Here is a 25,024-nt window from a genome sequence, read left to right on the forward strand (position 1 = left end):
CACTGCTTGACTCCCATCCTAGCAAAGGAGCTTTCTAGAGAGTTGGAAGAAACTATGAAAGAGGGGAAGAGACATCCTGACTTGGCCTCGCTCCCCCACAACTCAACACCTGGAAACACATCAGGAAGCCAAAGACTGAACTGAAATAATTCAGAGATCAGAAGAGAATAATAATAATCCATTCAAATCAAAGTCCCCAAACAGACTAGTATTGGTTTTTCAGCAGAAAATTTTCAATTTGGGGGATTTTGTTTTCCCAGTCAGACCTTGCCAAGGGAAGCAGAGAGAAAATGTTTGAGTTGCCTCGTTCAGAACAGCTTGGCCTACATACTCTAGTTGTGGGTCACTGTCATGGCCTTGCTGAGGATGGGGACATTTTAATAATTTGGGGAGGTGCCAGGGTGTTTGGGGGAGACTATGAGGATGTTACCCTTTGAGATAAGATATAGAGAGCTAGACAATTCTTTCAGCACCACATTTCATTTAAAGCAGGGGATCTGAGTTCCTGAGAAGGTTTTTGTTTGCAGGAAGCACCATGGTTTAGTCTGTCATTGTACCAAAGGGGGAGATGGTTGTTTGTAAAGGAAGAGAGAAGACTGAACGCCTTCGATGAGGATGGGATTCGAACCCATGCGTGCAGAGCACAATGGATTAGCAGTCCATCACCTTAACCACTCAGCCACCTCATCTAAGCTGTCAGGGAAAGGACATGAAGAGAAATCTAAGGCCAGCAGAGATAGGGACAATAAGGCGTTTTTAAATACTAAGCATAAGCAGGGTCTGAATGAGCTCCCCCCTCACATCTAGTGAGGAGCTGGGGGAAAGACTTCATGAACCGACCGTTTGCATAGACACTCCTGCTCTGCCTCAGTACACAGAGTGATGGAGCCGCTTTGCCAGAATGACCCGTTTTGGCTGGTGTTGGGTTACAAATCACTTTAGCATTCAGTGAAATGAAATGTTGTTATCCTTCCTGTATGAGTGAAGGGCAGCAGAACATACCTAGTCCATCCTGATTGAGGGGCTAGGTGGGTGAGGAATATCTTTTATTGGACTGCATAGAAGTGATTGGTGAAGGGGACTTCACCTAAACCAGTGGTCCCCAAACTTGTGCCCTCTTATCCATGTCTGTGGCCCCTTGGAAGCCACAGTCGAGAACCAGAGCTGGGAGTGGGGCTGTTGTTTCCTGGGAAGAGGGGTGCGGACAGGGGTAAGGGGGATGAGGCTGGGCCAGGAGCCAGGGGCCCAGGCTAAAGGTGGGGTTGGGGAAGAGCGGGGGCAGAGTGGAGCTGAGTGGTGCTCCCTCCCTGCCTTCCAGGGGGCTGGCTCAGGCCCTGAGGTGCCCCCATGAACATTCCTCTGTGTCTCCCTAGGAAGCATACTCCACATTTTGGGGACCACTGACCCAACTCGCTAAGCAGGGACTAGTGATGCCAAAACCCAGCGAAAGGTAGAACAAGTGCAGGGACCCTGGCACTGGAACCGTGGCCCTGCCCCCCCCTTCTGCCTGCAACCCTACCCTCTTCACGCCTCCACCCATGGTCCCATCAACTACGTCATCTCTGTTCCACCCCTTCCCCCACTGCCCCACCCTGCTCACTCCTTAACCCCCCCCATGGCCCTGAGACCAGAGAAGCTCTGTGCCCCAGCTGCAGCCCCCCCGCCCCCGGCCATAGCAGGGAATGAGAGCACCTCCAGCCCTGGGGCCAACATAGGGGAGACTTTTCCAGGGGACCTAATTTGTCCAGGGGCCCTAATCATGGGCCCCATTGGCCCATGTGTCAAGCCGCCACTGCCCCCTTGGCAACACAGCTTCGGGGAGACTTAGCTTCCCCGAGCCTCCATGACATGCCGCCCAGGCTACTACAGCTCAGTGTGTGGCCAGTATCTCTGTGTTCTCTGCTGTTCATGCTGGCCTTCGGGGTGGGCCACCCGGGCAGGCACCCAGGGCACCCGGTCATCAAAGGGGCACATGCAGCAGTGCAAAGGTGCACGCTGCCAGTGTAGTGTCAGAAACTGCTTCCCGTGGGGGGGCTCCCAGATTTCTCCCTGCTTCTTCCCAGCTCAACCCCTCCCACAATGTTCCTCCGTGGCCCCATAGAGGGTTGCAGGGGAGCGAGGAGCAACACGAAGTGTTCCATGCATCCTGATCACTTTCCCCACCTGGGCTGTGTTCTGAGACGAGCATCAGAAGCTGCTTCTCTCTGCCCTCCCCTTATACAGCCCAGGTGAGGAAGGTGACCTGGATGCAGGGAGCCCTGAAGTCACTCCTCACCCCCCCACCCCCACAGCCCCTAGGGTGCCCGGAAGAGCAGCATTCCAGGGAGAAGAAGGCAGCAATGCCAGGTGCCCCATGCCCACAGGTCAGTTTCCCCACATGGGCGCAGGAGGGGTACAGCAATTAGGGGTGAAGGGGTGCAGGAGAGGGGCAGTGGCTGAAGGCACAGGAAGGGAATATGGGAGTTAAGGGCAAAGGGGACACAGTGTAGGGGTTAAGGCACAGGAGGGGGCAGGTGTTGGGGTGAAGGAGGTGCAAGGGTTGGGAGTGCAGGAACTAGGGGCAAAGGGGGAGTAGGTTGCCCACAGGGGCCAGGGGCAGGGGTGTGCCAAAGTACATTTTTTGCCCAGGGCACCATTTTCCCTAAGGCTGGTCCTGGTGAGGCGTTTCCCCATTGAGAACATTTCTTGCTGGGAGGGGGTAGAAGAGAAAAGAGGTGTTTTCTCTCTCTCTCTCTCTTTCCTCTCCATTTTTTCCCATTCCTTTAATTCCAGAATTCTCCCTTGTATTTCAGACAGGGATTAAAGGCAGCTCCAGACTTTCCCTCTCTGCCTTCTGGGAAATCAAGTTCAAGTTTTTACAAGGAGCTAAAGAAGCCTCAATGCTGCATCTGAATTAATGTCACATTTCTCACTACTTGACAGAAAAAAAATGTCATTTCAATCCCAGGTGAGTCCACTCCAGTCATGCCTTAGGGCATTGCGTCACCATGTGGGCATTTCACTTCCCTCCTCAGTTTCACACAGAGACACAATTTCCTTTGCACAGATCCATGAACAGCAAAACCTTTCTGTGTCTCTAGTCTGAGCGAGTGCATTCAATTGCATTGAAACCTTCTCTCCTGCAATGGCAACTGTCAGATAGAGGGGCATGGCCACCTTCAGCCCTGACAGTGAGATATTCCCTCTCCTCTTTCTTCATGCTGCTGCTGTTATTCCATGAAACATGAACGATGGAATAAAAACCTAGGTTTACTCCAGGGTGAGGAAAGAAAGGTGCCACCAACTCCCCCCAAAATCTCAGTGACCCAAAGAAAACCCACCCCTGCTATTGGAGATACAACGGGAAAAGGGACTGTCTGAATTGTCAAAGCAGGGAATGAACAATCTACAGCAAAATCATTAACCACAAACACACTCTAACCAGGCTCCAGCCAGTAGGGAAATGGGCAGAAATTCTCGCTGTTCAGCCATGGCCACACTTACAGAACTGCACAGCAGTGAGTGTGCTGGGTAAGCTGGTCTGAGCAAACAATTGGAAATGACCGTTCAATGAGAACAGAACCATCGTGTAGAAAAGCCCCTGTATTAAGTGGTTGTGGCTGAGTGCTTAGGGAGCTGGCCTAGGAAAGCATGGGGGTCTTTCTGTGGCAGTTTGGTTCTTGCCAACTAGGGAAGGCTGGTGTGTGGTGCCTTCATGGCTGTAGTTTCAGTGCCCAAGCACCCAGGGAGCCAAGTCTAGTTTTACTCTCAGGCCAAGGACAAGTCTACATTTCAAACATTGAGTCTACACTGCTGCAGCTCAGTAATGAAGATGCTCTGTGCCAGGGCTTCTCAAACTTCATTTCACTGCAACCCCGTTCTGCCAAAGAAACTTACTACATAACCTCGAGAAGGGGGACCAAACACCAAACCCCTCCACACTGGGCGGGGGGGGGGGAACCAAAGCTGAAGCCTGAGCCCTGCCCCTCTGCGGGGGAGAGCAAAACCAAAGCTTGAGGGATTCAGCCCTGGGTGGTGGGGAATCAGACTTTTGGCTTCAGCCCCAGGCCCCAACAAGTCTAACGCCAGCCCTGGTGACCCCATTAAAACAGGGTCACGACCTACCCTGAGGTCCTGTCCCACAGTTTGAAAACCACTGCTCTGTGCTGATGGGAGAGAGTTTTCCTGTCAGTGCAGTTAATCCACTTCCCCAGGAGGTGGTAGCTATGTCAGTGGGTGTGCAAGTTGTGGTATTTACCACTTCTATGAAGTTTAATCGAACCCCATTATTAAAACCACCTGTGGTCTGGGAGTAGAAAAGGAGCTTGCTGAAGCAGGATCTGTCCTTCAAAGTCCTGGAAATCATGACTCCAGCCCACTGTTGTTATGGGGGTATAGCTCAGTGGTAGAGTGTTTGACTACAGATCAAGTGGTCTGTGGTTCAAATTCAAGTGCCCTCTTATAAGCTCTTTTTTAAAAAAAAAAAAAAAAAAAGGAAAATATTTTCATTTCCATTCTCCATTATGTTCATGAATTACACTGTATCAGGATTCTTGAAATGAACGTAAACACTCAATGTTTCACTGTGCAAATGCATAAAAACGTAGCAAACCTGTCCATCAACTGAAATCATTCCAGTCTTCTGTGTTTAGTTTATGTTTTCATAAATTAAACAAAGATATAATATGAATACACATTTGCAGATCCCTGTTCTCCAGGGGCTATGCTGTGCAGAAGAACAAGAACCACCTCCAGTTGGGGGTTCGGGAGTCTGATGAGCAAAGGCAACTTGGTGCAGGCTACAGTCACCAGCACCATGGCTCTTTCACATTCAACCAGCAGCTGGGCCCCCAGGACAAGGCATGAGAAGAAGACAGTGGCTCTGAGCAGGAATATAGCCACCAAGAAGCTGACTAAAGCTGCCAAGATCCCCAGGAAGGCCACCATGCCCATGTCTGGAATAATCATCAGAATGTGGTGACTGCAGGGGGGACCAAAAAGGTAGAGAAAAGCCCTCAAAAGGTGTAATCTGCCAAACCCCAGAAGGTGGTCAAGATCCCACCTAAAATCAAGACTGGAGAGCCAACTTCAAAGCACCCAAAACCAGGGCTAAGAAGGTGTACTGAGAAAGAAGTGAATAGACTTCTATTGGGATGACTCCTGCTCCCCTAATGGCTCTTTTATGAGGCTAAATGCCCCTACGATCACCATGGACCACCCAGAGAGATCAAAGTCCTGCAGGACAAACAGCCTCATGGATAGGTTTCAGCGTAGCAGCCATGTTAGTCTGTATTTGCAAAAAGAAAAGAAGTACTTTTTGCACCTTAGAGACTAACAAATTTATTAGAGCATAAGCTTTCGTGAGCTACAGCTCACTTCATCGGATGCATTTGGTGGAAAAAACAGAGGAGAGACTGATATACACACACACAGAGAACATGAAACAATGGGTTTATCATACACACTGTAAGGAGAATGATCACTTAAGATAAGCCATCACCAGCAGCGGGGCGGGGGGGGGGGAAGGAGGAAAACCTTTCATGGTGACAAGCAAGGTAGGCTAATTCCAGCAGTTAACAAGAATATCAGAGGAACAGTGGGGGGTGGGGTGGGAGGGAGAAATACCATGGGGAAATAGTTTTACTTTGTGTAATGACTCATCCATTCCCAGTCTCTATTCAAGCCTAAGTTAATTGTATCCAGTTTGCAAATTAATTCCAATTCAGCAGTCTCTCATTGGAGTCTGTTTTTGAAGCTTTTTTGTTGAAGTATAGCCACTCTTAGGTCTGTGATCGAGTGACCAGAGAGATTGAAGTGTTCTCCAACTGGTTTTTGAATATTATAATTCTTGACGTCTGATTTGTGTCCATTCATTCTTTTACGTAGAGACTGTCCAGTTTGGCCAATGTACATGGCAGAGGGGCATTGCTGGCACATGATGGCACATATCACATTGGTAGATGCGCAGGTGAACGAGCCTCTGATAGTGTGTCTGATGTGATTAGGCCCTATGATGGTATCCCCTGAATAGATATTTGGACAGAGTTGGCAACGGGCTTTGTTGCAAGGATAGGTTCCTGGGTTAGTGGTTCTGTTGTGTGGTGTGTGGTTGCTGGTGAGTATTTGCTTCAGATTGGGGGGCTGTCTGTAAGCAAGGACTGGTATGTCTCCCAAGATCTGTGAGAGTGATCGGTCGTCCTTCAGGATAGGTTGTAGATCCTTGATGATGCGTTGGAGAGGTTTTAGTTGGGGGCTGAAGGTGATGGCTAGTGGCGTTCTGTTGTTTTCTTTGTTGGGCCTGTCCTGTAGTAGGTGACTTCTGGGTACTCTTCTGGCTCTGTCAATCTGTTTCTTCACTTCAGCAGGTGGGTATTGTAGTTGTAGGAATGCATGATAGAGATCTTGTAGGTGTTTGTCTCTGTCTGAGGGGTTGGAGGAAATGCGGTTATATCGTAGCGCTTGGCTGTAGACAATGGATCGAGTGGTATGATCTGGATGAAATTAGAGGCATGTAGGTAGGAATAGCGGTCAGTAGGTTTCCGATATAGGGTGGTGTTTATGTGACCATCGCTTATTAGCACCGTAGTGTCCAGGAAGTGGATCTTTTGTGTGGACTGGTCCAGGCTGAGGTTGATGGTGGGATGGAAATTGTTGAAATCATGGTGGAATTCCTCAAGAGCTTCTTTTCCATGGGTCCAGATGATGAAGATGTCATCAATGTAGCGCAAGTAGAGTAGGGGCATTAGGGGACGAGAGCTGAGGAAGCGTTGTTCTAAGTCAGCCATAAAAATGTTGGCATACTGTGGGGCCATGCGGGTACCCATCGCAGTGCCGCTGATTTGAAGGTATACATTGTCACCAAATGTGAAATAGTTATGGGTGAGGACAAAGTCACAAAGTTCAGCCACCAGGTTAGCCGTGACAGTATCGGGGATACTGTTCCTGACGGCTTGTAGCCCATCTTTGTGTGGAATGTTGGTGTAGAGGGCTTCTACATCCATAGTGGCCAGGATGGTGTTTTTAGGAAGATCACCAATGGACTGTAGTTTCCTCAGGAAGTCAGTGGTGTCTGGAAGATAGCTGGGAGTGCTGGTAACGAAGGGCCTGAGGAGGGAGTCTACATAGCCAGACAATCCTGCTGTCAGGGTGCCAATGCCTGAGATGATGGGGCGTCCAGGATTTCCAGGTTTATGGATCTTGGGTAGCAGATAGAATACCCCAGGTCGGGGCTCCAGGGGTGTGTCTGTGCGGATTTGTTCTTGTGCTTTTTCAGGGAGTTTCTTGAGCAAATGCTGTAGTTTCTTTTGGTAACTCTCAGTGGGATCAGAGGGTAATGGCTTGTAGAAAGTGGTGTTGGAGAGCTGCCTAGTAGCCTCTTGTTCATACTCCGACCTATTCATGATGACGACAGCACCTCCTTTGTCAGCCTTTTTGATTATGATGTCAGAGTTGTTTCTGAGGCTGTGGATGGCACTGTGTTCTGCATGGCTGAGGTTATGGGGTAAGTGATGCTGCTTTTCCACAATTTCAGCTCGTGCACGTCGGCGGAAGCACTCTATGTAGAAATCCAGGCTGCTGTTTCGACCTTCAGGAGGAGTCCACCCAGAATCCTTCTTTTTGTAGTGTTGGCAGGAAGGTCTCTGTGGGTTAATATGTTGGTCAGAGGTGTGTTGGAAATATTCCTTGAGTCTGAGACGTCGAAAATAGGATTCTAGGTCACCACAGAACTGTATCATGTTCGTGGGGGTGGAGGGGCAAAAGGAGAGGCCCCGAGATAGGACAGATTCTTCTGCTGGGCTAAGAGTATAGTTGGATAGATTAACAATATTGCTGGGTGGGTTACGGGAACCACTGTTGTGGCCCCTTGTGGCATGTAGTAGTTTAGATAGCTTAGTGTCCTTTTTCTTTTGTAGAGAAGCCAAGTGTGTGTTGTAAATGGCTTGTCTAGTTTTTGTAAAGTCCAGCCATGAGGAAGTTTGTGTGGAAGGTTGGTTCTTTATGAGAGTATCCAGTTTTGAGAGCTCATTCTTAATCTTTCCCTGTTTGCTGTAGAGGATGTTGATCAGGTGGTTCCGCAGTTTCTTTGAGAGTGTGTGGCACAAGCTGTCAGCATAGTCTGCGTGGTATGTAGATTGTAATGGATTTTTTACCTCATGGATAGTATAATGAAGTGGTGGCAGTGGGGAGAATTGTTTCTCTTCCAGATGGGAAGTGCTATGTTTTGTGTAACACCTCCCAGGTGTGTGATGCACTGACAGGAGAGCTGCCTAGAGCTCCCACATGAGCTCATTCTCTTTGACCTGCTTCTACCATTATTTCAGAACCAGCACGAGTGGGAGTGTGTCCCTGTCACTTCACCAGCTATAGAACAGGCTCTGTCTGCATCCCATCTTCGATTAATCCCACTTTTTAATGTATTCCTATTCTGATACTTTCCCAATTCTCTGCCTCATTCTAACATTCTGGTCAGAGATTGAATATGGGGAGGAATGGAGTAGTTTGCATGACATTTGGTAAGTTGCCATAGTATGTGATGGAAAACTCTGCTGGAGGTGGGCAAGAGCCTGTTACAAACATAAAATAGCTAAGTTTTACCAAACGTACCTGTTACACATTCAAACCTTCCTGTATACACACAATAGAAATCAACAGCCTCAGGAACAACTGTGACATCATAATAAAAAAGGTTAACAAAGGATATGCTGTTGTCATCATGAATAAGTTGGAATATGAACAAGAGGCTGCCAGGCAGCTCTCTAAGTCCACATTCTACAGGCCATTATCCTCTGATCCCACTGAGGATTACCAGAAGAAACGACACCATCTGCTCAAGAAACTCCCTGAAAAAGCACAGGAACAGATCTGTGCAGACACACGCCTAAAACCCTGACCAGGGGTATTCTACCCACTTCCCAAGATCCATAAACCTGGAAATCCTGGATGCCCCATCATCTCAGGCATTGGCACTTTGACAGCAGGGTTGTCTGGCTATGTGGACTCTGTCCTCAGGCGCTACACTACCAGCACTCCCAGCTATCTTCGAGACACCACTGACTTCCTGAGGAAACTACAATCCACTGGTGATCTTCCAGAAAACACCATCCTGGCCACTATGGATGTAGAACCCCTCTACACCAACCTTCCACACAAAGATGGGCTACAAGCCGTCAGGAACAGTATCCCCGATAATGTCAGGGCTAAGCTGGTGGCTGAATTTTGTGACTTTGTCCTCAGCCACAACTATTTCACATTTGGGGCAATATATACATGCAAGTCAGCGGCACTGCTATGGGTACCCGCATGGCCCCACAGTATGAGAACAATTTTTTGGCTGACTGAGAACAACGCTTCCTTAGCTCTTGTCCCCTAACGCCCCTACTCTACTTGCGCTACATTGATGACATCTTCATCATCTGGACCCATGGAAAAGAAGCCCTTGAGGAATTCCACCATGATTTCAACAATTTCCATCCTACCATCAACCTCATCCTAGACCAATCCACACAAGATATCCACTTCCTGGACACTACTGTGCTAATAAGCAATGGTCACATAAACACCATCCTATACCAGAAACCTACTGACCGCTATACTTACCGACATGCCTCCAGCTTCCATCCAGGACACACCGCACAATCCATTGTCTACAGCCAAGCTCTAAGATACAACCTCATTTGCTCCAGTCCCTCAGACAGAGACACACACCTACAAGATCTCTATCAAGCATTCTTAAAACTACAATACCCACCTTCTGAAGTGAAAAAAAAGCAGATTGACAGAGCCAGAAGAGTACCCAGAAGTCACCTACTACAGGACAGGCCCAAAAAAGAAAATAACTGAACACCACTAGCTGTCACCTTCAGCCCCCCCCAACTAAAACCTCTCCAGTGATCATCAAAGATCTGCAACCTATCCTGAAAAATGATCTCTCACTCTCACAGATCTTGGGAGAAAGACCAGTCCTCACTTACAGACAGCCCCCCAACCTGAAGCAAATACTCTCCAGCAACCACATACCACACAACAAAAACACTAACCCAGGAACCTATCCTTGCAACAAAGCCTGATGTCAACTTTGTCCATATATTTATTCAAGTGATACCATCATAGGACCTAATCACATAAGCCAAGACATCAGGGGCTCATTCACCTGCATATCTACCAATGTGATATATGCCATCATGTGCCAGCAATGCCCCTCTGCCATGTACATTGGCCAAACCAATAAGTCTCTACACAAAAGAATAAATGGACACAAATCTGACATCAGGAATCATAAGATTCAAAAACCGGTAGGAGAACACTTCAACCTCTCTGGCCACTCAGTAAAAGACTTAAGGGTGGCAATTTTGCAACAGAAAAGCTTCGGAAACAGATTCCAATGACAGGTTTCAGAGTAGCAGCCGTGTTAGTCTGTATTCGCAAAAAGAAAAGGAGGACTTGTGGCACCTTAGAGACTAACACATTTATTTGAGCATAAGCTTTCGTGAGCTACAGCTCACTTCATCGGATGCATTTCCAATGAGAAACTGCTGAGTTGGAATTAATATGCAAACTAGATACCATTAACTTGGGTTTGAATAGAGTCTGAGAGTGGCTGGGTCATTACACATATTGAATCTATTTCCCCATGTTAAGTATCCTCACACCTTCTTGTCAACTGTCTAAATGGGCCATCTTGATTAACACTACAAAAGTTTTTTTCTCCTGCTGATAATAGATCATCTTAACTAATTATCCTCTCACAGTTTTTATGGTAACTTCCAACTTATCTGTAGATATATATATGTGACAAAGTTCCTCCTCTACCTTGGTGGGTCTTGTGCTTATTGGTGGATTTGCTTGCCTTGGAGCTTCACAGCAGCCCTCAGTTTGGCCATTTTCATGAACCCACAGTCCAGGTCAACTCCTCCTGTGTCTGACCAGGAGTTGAGAGGTTTGGGGGGAACGTGGGCCCACCATCTACTCCAGGCTCCAGCCCAGGGCCCTGTGGAATGCAGCTGTCTAGAATGCCTCTTGGAACAGCTGTGAGACAGCTACAACTCCCTGGGCTAATTCCCCATGGCCTCCTCCCAACACCTTATTTATTCTCACCATAGGACCTTCCTCCTGGTGTCCAATAATGCTTCTACTCCTCAGTCCTCCAACAGCCCGCGTTCTCACTCCTAGTGCCTCTTGCTCCTAGCTCCTCACACGCACACCACAAACTGAAGTGAGCTCCTTTTTAAACCCAGATGCCCTGATTAGCCTGCCTTAATTGATTCTAACAGATTCTTGATTGGCTGCAGGTGTTCTAATCAGTCTGTCTGTCTTCATTGTCTCCAGAACGTTCCTGATTGTTCTGGAACCTTCCCTGTTACCTTACCCAGGGAAAAGGACCTACTTAGCCTGGGGCTAATATATCTGCTTTCTATTACTCTCCTGTAGCCATCTGGCCCGACCCTGTCACAATATATATCTTACTATATGTTCCATTCTATGCATCTGATGAAGTGGGCTGTACGCCATGAAAGCTTATGCTCTAATAAATTTGTTAGTCTCTAAGGTGCCAGAAGTACTCCTGTTCTTTTTGTGGATACAGACTAACACGGCTGCTATTCTGAAATAGAAATTGGGGCTCTAAGGCCATGTCTATACTACCCACAGGCAGCGGTTAGTGATCGATCTATCGGGGATCGATTTATCGCTTCTACTGTGGAAGTAATAAATTGATCCCTGATCACTCTGCCGTCGACTCTGGAACTCCACCATAGCGAGAGGCAGAAGTGGAGTCGACAGGGGAGCGGTGGCCATCGATTCCGCACCGTGACGACGCGCCCCAATTATAAACTCATCTTCAGCATATAGGCTGCTGAACCTAGCGAGGGGGGAGGTTCTCAATGGTTGGGCTCCAGCCTGAGAGAGAACTTCTACATTGCAATTAAACAGCCCCTGGCCTGGACCGTGAGCCTTGCAAGCCCCAATCAGCTGGCTTGGACCAGCTGTGGGTTTTTAATTGTACTGTAGACTTATGCTTGGTGTCAAAATCGCAGCTTTCTCATCAGGGAATCAAACCGTAGTCCCCCAAGTGAGAGATCGGGATAGTCACCACTATACTCATGAGACTGACAACTGCCCCTGAACAGGGACCTAGGGGAACAGCTTGGCCAGCTCCTTGGACAGCTGTGGTTGTCAGGAGACCCAGCTAGGCAGGACTTGCTCTGGGTTCTATGCAGGGGGAGATTAACTGGGGGAGAAGTGGGGAGTTTGCCTCCGATTTACAGGGAGCTTTGCAGAGTGGAGCCTGTAGGTCACATGCTGGGGGCTGTCACGGGCACCAGGCTCAGTGCTCTGGAACAGCTCTGAATCAACCCCAGGCAGGACCTCTTCAGGGGACACCCCTCAGGGCATGCTCACACTAGGGGAAGCCTCCTTGCCTTCAGCACCTCCTGGGACTGACTTGGACCTTTCAGCACCCTGTTCCACACCAAGAGCTTCCTGTAGTGAGTCATCTCAGTGGGACACCTTGGAAAGCCTTACACTCCCCAAAGGGGAGTCGTGCATCCCCAACTTCCACAATCACCAGTGTCTCTCAGCCAGTGTTGTAAAACAGAAGGGTTTATTAGCGGTCTGGAATAAATCCTGGGAAGTTTTGTTAGCACAGGAATTAGGAAAATTCAGAAAAGTCCATCTTGGGGAGACCCAGAACTCAGAGCCTGGGCTCTCCCCTCAAGTCCCCAAACAGCAGACTCCTTGCTTCCAACAGCCGAATCTCAGCCATGCCCTTTTGCCCCTCTTCTGCCCTTTGTTCTGTTTCCCAGGCAAACTGGTCCCCTGGCCTCCACCTCTTTCTTTCTTCTCCAGCTCCTCCCAGCCAGCTGGCTGCTTGCAGCAGGTATGCCCCGGATACAGAATTGCTGGCCATTGTCTTGGCCCAAACAGCTAGACAGCAGCCACACCTGCCCTTTAGGGGTCTCTGCAAAGATTAAACACCCTTGTCCATCACCTAGTTCAGTGGTCCCAAAACTTTGAGGGTCACCCCCCCTCTTACCCTTGTCCATGCATCCCCTTAGCTGTGGTGGGAGTGGGGCCACAGCTATGGGGGAAGGGATGCGGACGGGGTAAGGGGGCTGAGGCTGGGGCCAGAGCTGGGGGTGGGGGCTGAGACTGGCAAAGCCCCAGGTGTAGGGCTGGAAATGGAGCCCTGGGAGTGGTGCCGGCAGCCAGGACCAGCAGCTGGGGCCAGGAGCGGAGGGGCAGCGCTCCCCCCACTGGTGCGGGCTGGCCCGGGCCCCAGTTGCATTCCCCTGAATGCTATCTCCATTCCACCTGGCACCCCAAATTTGGGACTTCTGACCTAGAGAATTGTGCAACAAATAGGGGAAACTGAGGTACACCCATATGCATACAAAATGTTCAGAAAATTCCCACTTCATCACAGGGGTGTCAGTGGGGTCTGAGCTGGGCAGCAGCACTGCGAACGTGGGGAGGTTTCCCTTTGGAAACTGTAAACATCCCCCTGTGTTCCAGGGAAAGCCTCCCATTTATCCCTTAACCCCCTTCCCTGAAAATCTCCCCTGCCCTGGCACACAGAGACCCCTCACTCCAACACAGATTTTTAACTTTTCTTATTTTCCTTGGCCTTGTACAAACATTTTCCCATCAAAATGATCAAGGGCTTTTAAAATGAGAATAAGAGAACAAACCAAAAAACCCAAAGAAACCGCGATCGAGCTCCACCACACAGTTTGGGTCGGAATTTTCTCCTGAAATTTGGAGGCAATAAAACTCAGACTGCTACTGTCCAGAAAACAAACCTAAACCTCCCATACAGTACCTAGGAGATCTATTTCTGAACCACCAAGGCTTCAGCTCTTTTTGTGTGATTTCCAGCTGCCCAATACTGCTGCTATTCCAGGGGCACAATTCTTGGCTCCAGTAAGCATTTCTCTCCGCCTCGTTCTGTGCATCACAGGTTTCTCTAGGAAAGGGCAGGGAATGGTTTTCAGGTCCAGTGATCCTCCTTCAAATCAAGATAGAACCTGAGAATCCTTCCCCTTTCCCAGGTTGTGGGAGGGGAGACATTTAAAAGAGCTCTCTGAGCTATTGCATGTGACTAAGTAAAGGGAAAAAGCAATATATTTCCCCCGCTGCTTTGGGTGCTGGATTTACTCTTTGAATTTCAGATGACTTCGAGTCTGGGCATTGGGCTTATTTATCAGTTTATCTGGAATTGGGGCTTTGATTTGGAAACAGCTGTGATGGCTGAGTAGTTAAGGCCTTGGGCTAATAAATCAAGTGAGGTTTCCCAGCAGAGATTCAAAACCTACTTGCAACAAAGACTGATTTTTTCACACACATGCTTACACAAAGACAGTAAATCTGTACAACCTCCTGATATAGTCTCGATTTACTCCCCGTCCCAACAAAACCCTATTCTGCTCTATTACGCTGTCCTGGGATAAAAGGGAAGGTCTTCTCATGGATCCATAAGTGGTTAAAAGGTTTTCAAAATGGAGAGAAGTAAATAGTGGTGTCCCCCAGGGGGTCAATCCTGGGACCAGGACTATTCAACATATTCATAAATGATCTGGAAAAAGGGGTAAACAGTGAGGTGGCAAAATTTGCAGATGATCCAAAACTACTCAGGAGAGTGAAGTCCAAAGCAGACTGCAAAGAGCTACAAAAAGATTTCCCCAAACTGTGTGAAAGGGCAACAAAATGGCAACCCCCTAAATCAGGGGCCTGTCCCAGCCCTGAGTCTGGACTACCGGGATCCCTCCCACACAACAGGGTGCCCACAGATTACAGCCTGAAAATAGGCCCATGAAACTGAACACCTGCTCTCCCTGACAGGGCCTCCCCTAGACCAAATGGCACCCCAGGCAAGAAGCTTCTCTGCTGCCCCACCTCGTATGTTAAAATTTTGAATACTTTGTTTTTTATTGAATTTGTAGCTCATTTGAAGGGGGGGCAGAGCTCTATGACAGGGTTTCTGTAGTGTAGTGGTTATCACGTTTGCCTAACACGCAAAAGGCCCCCGGTTCGAAACCGGGCAGAAACATGCTGGATTACTTTTCCCTAGCTGTCCAGCAACATGCTCCTCCTTCTGCCACTGGCCTGTCCCTGGGATAACCCTGACCCCTGCAGGACAGAGGGTGGTGGAATGAGCTGAGAAAGCACCTTGGCATCAGCCGGGGAAAGCTAGAGCATCTAGGCCAGTCACCTTTTGGAGCCCTGTGGCTTGGCCTCCTGTGCCCTTGGACGTTGGCCTACTGAGGCCGGCTCTTCCAGCTGCCCTCCTTGGCGTGACTTGACAAAGGAGGAAGGGAGGCAGGAATGGGGCAAAAGAGGAAAGTCATGCTGAGGACGGCAGGACAGAAGCTAAGTGCCTCAGTGGGGTTAGTAGAGCGCCACCATTCGTTCTGCCAAAGCCTGGGGAGGTGCGGTTGGCTGCTGGGAGGTAGAATCCTGTGACTGTCTCTTGGCTTCCCAGGGATGGCTACTTGCAGTCCAGGAGAAGAAGCGGGGTTCTGGGCAAAAGGAAGAGAAACAAAGATGAGTCCGAATAGGCTCCTTTCTGGCCAAGATGGTGTGCTGTGGTGGGCTTGGGAGTTGCCTGTGAACCGTGGGTGGACTTGTTGCGGTGAGAACAGCTGCTTCTTTTTGCCGACCTGGTGGCACCAGTGGCAGCTTGACAAGTGGCAGGTGCTGGCTAGAGTGAATGCGATATAGGAAACCCCAGCCTGCCCCTCTGGACCAAGTCCACTGCTTGTCTCCTACATTGTGACATCCAGATTAAAATCTTCCTGGTATGTGCTGTGGCTTGTACGTTAAGCCTTCCTGGTTGGCCTTGGTGTTGCCAAAGTAGCTGCATTGAGATTGCATTAGTTTGAAGATCTGAAGGTTTCTGGCTTGATGCCAGGCTTTAGCACACCCTTTCACCCTGGGCATGTAGTGCTGAGCTTTTTTCTGGCTGTGCAGCTGTGCCCTTGAACTCCTGAATGTTCCTAATTTCAGAGGCAACACTTGTCGAGGGCAGTATGTGGGTCATGTACCCCACCTGGATTAGCCCTCCCTGCTACATCATGTGGTGTTGCCAGGCTCTCCCTGCACGGCAGCTGCCGGAGGGGTAAGTGGAGAGGAGCTGCCTTTTCTGCTTCCTCTTCCTGCATTGTTCACACCGGGGTGGGGGGGGCTGTTGATCATAAGGAAGTGAGGCTGAACCTTGAAATTGTGCCCCCCCCGACCTCTTTCAGCAGACACCAGTCATCTGTGCCTGGTTTTCAGATCCTCGGCCAGAGGGAAAAGTTGTATTCTGCACCTGAGTGTCCAGCCCTTACTTTCTTTCTCATGAAGGGGAGGAAAAAAGAATCTCTTTTCAAACCCCCGTCCTGCCGTTGACCTAGATGTGACTTTCTAAGTTACTGCTAAAGTGGAGGATTCAGAGTTAGTGGGGCCCTGTGTGCATAAAGTCCATGAAACATTCCCCTGTCATCCCAGCCCTGGTATGTCGCCAGTAGCTGCTGTCCCCTGGTGTCAGGGAAGGAAGTTTCCACCCATCCAGGAGACCCCAGTCTGGAACTAAAGTCAGTTTCAGGCTTCTCCTCGTCTCCTCTCTTCCTTCTTGGAATCAAGTTCATGTTTTTACCAAGAGTTAAAGGAGTCTGAACCCCCTGAATCTGGATCAATGTCACAAGTGCCCAATGTGTTCCAATCCATGGAAGACAATGTGTTAAATGCCAGATGAGTGGAGTGAAATCAGTTCTCAGCCTGAGTCCTTTGCTCTTAATCCTGAGGACATTGTCCCACCATGGGGCTATTCCCGCCTCTCTTTCACACTGAAGCACAATTTTCTTTGCACAGACACGGAACAGCAAGATCTTTCTCTGTCCTTGTGCAAAGCAGGGTGTCAAATTCCATGGAACCTTCCTCTTCTGTCATGGAAACAATGGGCAAGCAGGGGGCCCTGGGAACATCCCGCCCTGGCCAAGACATGTTCCCTCCCCTCTTTCTATGCTCTTGTTATTTCATGGAATATGTGGGATGGGGAAGAGGCTGAGTTCACTTCAGGTGGAGAGGAAAAAGAAAATCTCAGGGCAAACCCAACCCCTGCTTCCAGGATCATTGAGGTGCTGGGGATTTGAAGAGGAAAGGAACTGTGTGAATTGTCAAGGTGGGGAATGAATAACCATCTACAACTAGATCCACCTTATTAACCACCGACACAGGCTAATCATGCTGCAGACAGAAGGGAAACTGGGAGTAATTCTTTGCTGTAGAGCCATGGAAACAGTGACCCAATTGCACTGCAGTGAATGTGCTGGGGAAAGCTGGACTTTAGAGGAGGTGGAAATAATAGATCCTAGTAGGGTGACTAGACAGCAAATATGAAAAATCAGGACAGAGGGTGGGGGGTAATAGGACCTTATATAAGAAAAAGACCCCAAAATAGGGACTGTCAGTATAAAAACGGGACATCTGGTTACCCTAGTTCCTAGAGACAGCTGGAGTTCCCCACACCACTTCTGCCACCAGGGTCAGGGATTGAGCTGTTCACAGTGCCCACCACTACTATGACCTTCCAGCAGGGGATTGCAGCACCCCCAGTTCAGGGGAGAGGGCTGAGTGTATCTCTGCACCCTGAGTCCAGGGCAGGCACTCTCTCTCCCCCCACTTATAGAATCTGGCTCTTCTGCAAAGTGACCCCTATGAACCAGCAACCTCCACGAGAGCATGATCCAGGGGGAAAGGACTTCCCATGAAGCTTATAAGCCACTGGATGCATTGGAAAGAGGCAGGCTCTGAGTGCAAGAAATAGCAAAAAAAGGGACTTTGGGGATGTAGCTCAGTGGTAGAGCACATACTTTGCATGTATGAGGTCCTGGGTTCTATCCCCAGCATCTCCAAGTTTGCCTTTTACCCTGCTGCTTTGCTCATGCCCAGCAGGGATGTGGCCCACCAGTCTCCCTGCACAAGTTTCAATCCTGAGCAATGAGGAGAAAGTGCCAATTGCATGGAAGCTCTGCAGGGGTTTCTGCTCCTAAATCACCTAGGTGCTTTTAAGATTCCCACCCAGTGGGCTGCTTGACGAGGAAGGAGAAGGGAGAATCCTCCAGGACTGGAGGGAAGGGTCCCATCAGCACAGACCGAGGGGCAAGAACACAGAGGGGCAGTCAATGCTGAGAGAAGTCAGTGGTTTACACAAGACAGGGGACACTGTCTCTTTGAGGGGACAGGAGGTGAGGTCAGCTTCTTTACAATGATGCTGATGATGAATAGAAAAAAGGCTGGAGTCAATGAAACATGAGAGTATAGAAGGGGAAGCAAAAAGAAAAGGAGTACTTGTGGCACCTTAGAGACTAACAATTTATTAGAGCATAAGCTTTCGTGAGCTACAGTTCACTTCATCGGATGCATTTGGTGGAAAAAGCAGAGGAGAGATTTATATACACACACACACACACAGAGAACATGAAACAATGGGTTTATCATACACACTGTAAGGAGAGTGATCACTTAAGATAAGCCATCACCAGCAGCGGGGGGGGGGGGGGGGAAGGAGGAAAACCTTTCATGGTGACAAGCAAGGTAGGCTAATTCCAGCAGTTAACAAGAATATCAGAGGAACAGAGGCTATACTTCAACAAAAAAGCTTCAAAAACAGACTCCAAGGAGAGACTGCTGAATTGGAATTAATTTGCAAAGTGGATACAATTAACTTAGGCTTGAATAGAGACTGGGAATGGATGAGTCATTACACAAAGTAAAACTATTTCCCCATGGTATTTCTCCCTCCCACCCCACCCCCCACTGTTCCTCTGATATTCTTGTTAACTGCTGGAATTAGCCTACCTTGCTTGTCACCATGAAAGGTTTTCCTCCTTTCCCCCCCCCCCCCCGCTGCTGGTGATGGCTTATCTTAAGTGATCACTCTCCTTACAGTGTGTATGATAAACCCATTGTTTCATGTTCTCTCTGTGTGTGTGTATATAAATCTCTCTCTGCTTTTTCCACCAAATGCATCCGATGAAGTGAGCTGTAGCTCACGAAAGCTTATGCTCTAATAAATTTGTTAGTCTCTAAGGTGCCACGGGTACTCCTTTTCTTTTTGTTTATGAGACAGGTGCTTTAGCCTACTAAGCCATGGAGCCTTCCGTAATGGCCTGTTTGCAACTCTTCCACTTGATGGTCCAAGACAACACCTTCAAATTCCAAAGGACAGACGTTCCCCATTTCCCTCAAGACTTGCAGACCTTGAGCGGGCTGCCTCTCTATGCATGGAAAGCCACAGCTGAGTTGACAGAGGGCTTCTAACATGTGCTTTTTCCACAAGCTGCTGTGATCATACAGTGGTTAGTGCTCTGCATTTCAGTCATAGCAACTTCAACTCAACTCTGAGTCATGGTAATCTTTCCATCAACTCCAGACTTATTTGCCACTTGCAAGGCTTAGTCATAAGACAGGCTCTCTCTGTCTTGAACAAGCACTTACAAGGATTGTGCTGTGACCTCTTTTATTTTTATGAGAAGAGATACAAAAAAAGGAGTCTAGCAGACAAGCTAGAGGTTCAGCAAGGAAGAACTGGCAGGCCAAGCCATGATCTCCGGGTTCATAGGAAGGCTCTTCAGCCAGCTCTTCCCAAAGATCACGATCTAGAGGCCAATTGGCACAGAGAACGATTATGGTTACACACCCATCCTGAGATTAGAGAAGGATATTTTAAAGCTTTATCTCATCGTAAAGGAACACGATTCAAACATGTCATCACAAAGGAGAAAGCACTCCTTCATTTCAGAGGTATTGCTACTGATCTCACTGACAAACTTCCTTTTCTCAGTGCTGCTCCCAGCATTTCAGGGTGTTGGGGACACCGGGCACGGCCACTAGGTAACTCAAGGGGATGGAAGACCACGAGTGCCAATGAAGCCCCCTCGCTATAGGCTCAGATGGACCCGACCTTCCCTTTTCTGCCTGGAGATACTCACAGCCTTCACGCTGAGAAATTTGCAACAGTGTATTGCAGGCACATACTGGCTGGAGCAAGATTAGGTCAAGCATGACAGGAATGTTAGATAGTGCTGAACAAACAACTCCATATATGGGGGAATAGATGATAAGAGGAAAAAGGAGAACTGGCCGGTATACCGGATTGGCTATAGGGATACTTAGGACAGCTTGCTATTCATAGATTCATAGATACTAAGGTCAGAAGGGACCACTCTGATCATCTAGTCCGACCTCCTGCTCAGCGCAGGCCACAGAATGTCACCCACCACTCCTATGAAAAACCTCACCCATGTCTGAGCTATTGAAGTCCTCAAATCATGGTTCAAAACTTCAAGGAGCAGAGAAGCCTCCCTCCAGTCAACCATGCCCCATGCTACAGAGGAAGGCGAAAAACCTCCAGGGCCTCTCCAATCTGCCCTGGAGGAAAATTCCTTCCCGACCCCAAATATGGCAATCAGCTAAACCCTGAGCATATGGGCAAGATTCACCAGCCAGACCCAGGAAAGAATTTTCTATAGTAACTCAGATCCCATCCATCTAATATCCCATCTCAGGGGATTTGGCCTATTTACCCTGAATATTTAAAGATCAGTTACTTACCAAAATCCCATTATCCCATCATACCATCTCCTCCATAAACTTATCGAGTAGAATCTTAAAACCAGATAGATCTTTTGCCCCCACTGCTTCCCTTGGAAGGTTATTCCAAAACTTCACTCCTCTGATGGTTAAAAACCTTCGTCTGATTTCAAGTCTAAACTTCCTGGTGGCCAGTTTATACCCATTTGTTCTTGTGTCCACATTGGTGGATAAGCATGCTAAAGAATGAATGTATAAAATATGTGTAACTGCTTGCACTGGTGTGCAGGATTTGAGATTGTTGTCTCCCTGTACCGCTTGAAGCTTCAAATAAACTTTTCTACTTCTGCACCCCGTTGTGATTATTGAGCGATGCACACCGGGCAACGAATCTAGCTGTTGCCTGCCTCGGGCATTTTGTGCCAGCAACAAGGGAGGTTTTCCTCTTCTCCCTTCCAGCTGTGGTTATGGGACTGCAGCAGCTCCTCAGATGGCCAGCTTTGCTCTTTCGCTTACATCCTTCACTTCTTTGGATGAAGCTGTGTGTGCCACCAGGTTAATTCATAGCTGAGACCTCAGGTTCCACCAGTTAGTTACAAAGGCTAAATTCCCATTGCCATCAGTGGGAGGTTATCCAGGGCTGCCAGGGCTCCAGGATTTGGACCATAGTCAGTCAAGGTGCTATAGCAGCTGCGCTCTTATGTGGTGAGTCCTGCAGCCTATTACCAAATTGCTCGGCCATAGGCTGCAGGGCGGCCGCACTGGCTAAGAATCTGGCAGAAGAGATACTCTGGGGTAGAGAAGGAAAATGTCCTCAGCAGTCACAGCCGGTAGACGCAGGCAAGGTTCGGTTTGTTTTTAAACTGCTCTCCCTGCTCAAGCTTTAATCATCCCTGTGGCTCTCCTCTGAACCCTCAATTTATCAGGGAAAACAAAGAAACAAACAAAGAAACCAACCCAGGCTGTTCTGACTGATGTAACAATCTATTGCCTTCCAAGGTTGAATATCAATCCGATCATTCTATTCACCCAAGAGTTCAACTTCAAGGGCTTTCTGTTTTCTCTTTCCAATCAAATCCTGAGAAACAGCATTATTGCTACCTCATCACTTGGTCATTTAACATTCACAGGTTCACAGAGTTGGCAGGTTTAATCTTTCCTCCCACACCAACATGAAAAAATCAGTGACAGAAAATGCCCTAAAAGGCCTAAAGCATCTCTGCTGCCTTGCACAGCAGACCGGAGAAATACAAGAGGGAAAGTACTTTCCTCTCTCCTCCTGACCCCGAGGAACATTTCTGTCGGTCCTTGGATCCTGTCACAGGGACAAGGACTGAGGATGCAAATGACATGTTAAGGCTTCATTGGTTTGTACATTCCTTTACTCCTTCATTAGTGATAAGGGTGCATGCGCTGGAAATTATCCACCTATGACTTTCACACCGAAGGCTATTTCCAGGCGCACAATAAAAATAATCTTTCTTCCTAACCTGAGCATGTTGAATCTGGAGTCATTGTGTTGTGAATTACACCTGATAGGTCACGCACAGAAACTGTTACAAATTATACCCAATAGGTCACACACAGTTCGAGTCTAGACTGAGGCACATAAACGAGTTACCACTGATCAGTCTTTGCAAAGTTTATTACGCTCGAGCGTGGTGCCCCCCTGCTAGTCAGAGGGGGACCCTATGCATTGTCTACACATCTTATATATATGAGTAGGTGATGCATGCAGCCCTCGTGCCCGAACCCCTCCACGAATCAGTAGGTTCCATTGCCCTCGTGCACAGAGTTCTTCAGCCAATGAGTAAAAGCCCATTATTATTGCATTTAAGCCGAACCTTCACTTGCGATAACAAGCTTACACAAAATTTTGCTAACTCCAGGCCCTTTTCATGATCGTTGCTTCTCTCGCCAAACAGCGAGTCAAGGCGAGGCCAGAGCAGCCTGCTACAAAGCCACAGAAATGAGAGTTCTTTTTTAACTCTTTCACAACAGTCCCTCCTTTTCTTTTGTACGTCAGTTAATTATATTAGAGCAGAAGAAATCCGTTGACAACATATACTACAACACTGTATACATACAAAAAATAATACAAATACAATCACGCCCAAACAGATCAGATACAAGATACGTCGTCCCCACACACCCAGATCTGGCACCCACGACGTAAGCCAGTTCCAAACTTCTTGGAACCCAGTGCTAGTGTTGTCAAGACTAATGATGGAATATTGTTGCCTGCTGTTGTAAAATGTGAATGTCTGTTTCGACTCGGCCATGTTGATTTACAAACACACAACAGCATGAATTTACCAAAGCACAGACTCCGTCCTGATTAGCAAGTAGGTAATCCAGGGCTAGGCGGTTTTGCAGGGCAGTTTGTGATAGCTGAGTGACTTCTATTTGAAGGGCAGAGAGAGCATCAGCGGTGGCATTTGCCATCAATTCTAGGGCAGCCGATATGTTAACTATGGCCTTTTCTAATTCACTAACTCCCAACCATGGTAAGAACCATCGTGTGAAGGAATGAAACCCCGTTGGGCGGTTAACGAGGGGGTTCTCTGCAACTTCTCATCGTTTTCTCCATACTAAATTGCGAATTCTTTTTCGGGGTAAATTTTGGTGTCCTGTGACCACGGGTACAATAGCCCCCAGAGTACACGTACCAACCCAATCTGCTGGGAGAATTTTATAAGCTGTGTGATTGCACAACCAGAACCAGCCTGATCCTTCAGGGACCAGCCAAGGGGCCCCTGAGTAATTTGAAACGTGTGCTGCCTCAGAGCCAATTGTGGTAGTGTGGTTACACCCCATAAAAATTCCTACAAAATTCCTGTTTTTCCTTCCTTTCCTGGGCTTTACACATACCGCATAATTGCCCTGGGTCACCATGTTGATAGACCATGTTTGAATAGTGCTATTCCAATTGAAAGTGGTATTGGCCCATAACATGGGCAAATGCCTTTTATTAAAAGGGATAGGCACCCCTACTAGCGGGACCCCCGACCAATATATGTGGGGTCATGGATACATATCCAACACTGTGTTTGATTCACACTCCGGGTAATAACGCGAGTCAGATTCAAGAAACTATTACCCGCCCATCCTTCTACTGAACTTGGGAATAGGGGGGGAACCCCCAGGCAAACCATACCAATAACGACATCCTCCCCGATACCACACAAAAACCAATACTCCCAAAAGGAGTCCAATAGACAGGAACACAAAAAGTCCTGGTGGGCTATGAAGGTCCCAATAGCTGGAGAGCTCGGTCCAAGGTTTAGTAGTAGTGTTCATTAATGAAGCAGTTCATCAGTCAGGATCAGGGCCGGATGGGGGTCTCGTGGCCAGTTTAGCGTAGCTATGGTGAATCCAGGAGCCTTTACCTGCAACTTTCAAAGCAGAATAAGTACATAACAATACCTGATAGGGCCCCTCCCACCGGGGTTCCAAAGGATCTGCCCGAGGGATCTTTTTTACCATTACCCAGTCCCCTGGTTTAAAGGAATGGACCTTCAATCCCAGGGGCGCAGTTTGAAACAGCTGTGCCTCGGATTGATTACAAGCCAACTCCTCCTGTAGCCTAGCAACATATTTGGCCAAAGTTTCATCTCCATCCAAAAGGCTAACATGGGCCGGAACATAAGTTCCTGGAACTAATGCTGGTCTCCCAAACAGTACCTCAAATAGACATAGACTCAGGGGCATCCGTGGGGTTCGCCGTATGTGCCATGGTACTATAAGCAAGACATCTGGCCACTTAAGTTTAGTTTCTCTGCAAAATTTTGCAGCTGTTGTCTTCAAAGCGATTCATGCGCTCGACCTGTCCAGCGGACTGAGGGTAGTATGGAGTGTGTAACTGTCGTGTAGTCCCCAAACACCGGTACAACTCTTCTAAGATTTTTGCAGTAAAATGTGAGCCTCGATCTGAATCAATCACTTCAGGGACCCCAAGCCTAGGTACAATGTCTTTCATCAAAAACTAGACTACAGATCTGGCGTCTGCCTTTCTGGTTGGCACCGCTTCAGGCCATCCAGAAAGTTGGTCCATGATGACGAGGAGGTGGCGAAACCCCAAGCATTTGGGCATTTCGGCATAATCCATTTGCAGACGCTGGAACAGAAAGGTCGCCCATGGTCTCCCTCCCCTAAGGGCAACATCGAATCCGGCCTGGGCAGAAAAGGCCAAGCAAGTAGAGCAAGAACTGAGAACTCGTTTAACGGCAGGGTACACATGGAGTGAGGCCCAATGCTTCAATATGGCTGTCCCCGTGCCCTGAATCCCAGTATGGCCCAAAGAGTGAAAGTAATGAGCCGCTGCAAGCAAGTAACGCCGGGGAAGGATAGGTTTATTTCCAATCCTCCAAACCCTATTGGGGCCCTCTGATCCTTCCCAAGGCTTCCAATCCTGTAGCTCTGACGAGGCTATATCAGCGTACAATAGTGACCAGTCAGCTGGTGGAAAGGATACTTC

The 25,024-nt window shown here is 48.3% G+C and overlaps 1 protein-coding gene, 4 non-coding genes and 1 pseudogene across 5 annotated transcripts in view; 4 read left to right on the forward strand and 2 right to left on the reverse strand.

Moving 5' to 3' along the window:
- LOC119849371 overlaps positions 1-25,024 on the reverse strand; it is a 1,398,949-nt pseudogene that overhangs the window by 883,419 nt on the left and 490,506 nt on the right.
- The window catches only part of LOC119849376 (zinc finger protein 420-like), a 3,142,523-nt gene that overhangs the window by 678,182 nt on the left and 2,439,317 nt on the right, over positions 1-25,024 (forward strand). The window lies entirely within an intron of this gene.
- Positions 608-689, reverse strand: TRNAS-GCU. Its single transcript has one exon. It is a non-coding gene; the product is annotated as a tRNA-Ser (tRNA).
- Positions 4,368-4,439, forward strand: TRNAC-ACA. Its single transcript has one exon. It is a non-coding gene; the product is annotated as a tRNA-Cys (tRNA).
- TRNAV-AAC lies at positions 14,950-15,022 on the forward strand. Its single transcript has one exon. It is a non-coding gene; the product is annotated as a tRNA-Val (tRNA).
- TRNAA-UGC lies at positions 17,796-17,867 on the forward strand. Its single transcript has one exon. It is a non-coding gene; the product is annotated as a tRNA-Ala (tRNA).

This window comes from Dermochelys coriacea, chromosome 28 (assembly GCF_009764565.3).
Source record: "Dermochelys coriacea isolate rDerCor1 chromosome 28, rDerCor1.pri.v4, whole genome shotgun sequence".
NCBI classification, from domain to species: domain Eukaryota; kingdom Metazoa; phylum Chordata; order Testudines; family Dermochelyidae; genus Dermochelys; species Dermochelys coriacea.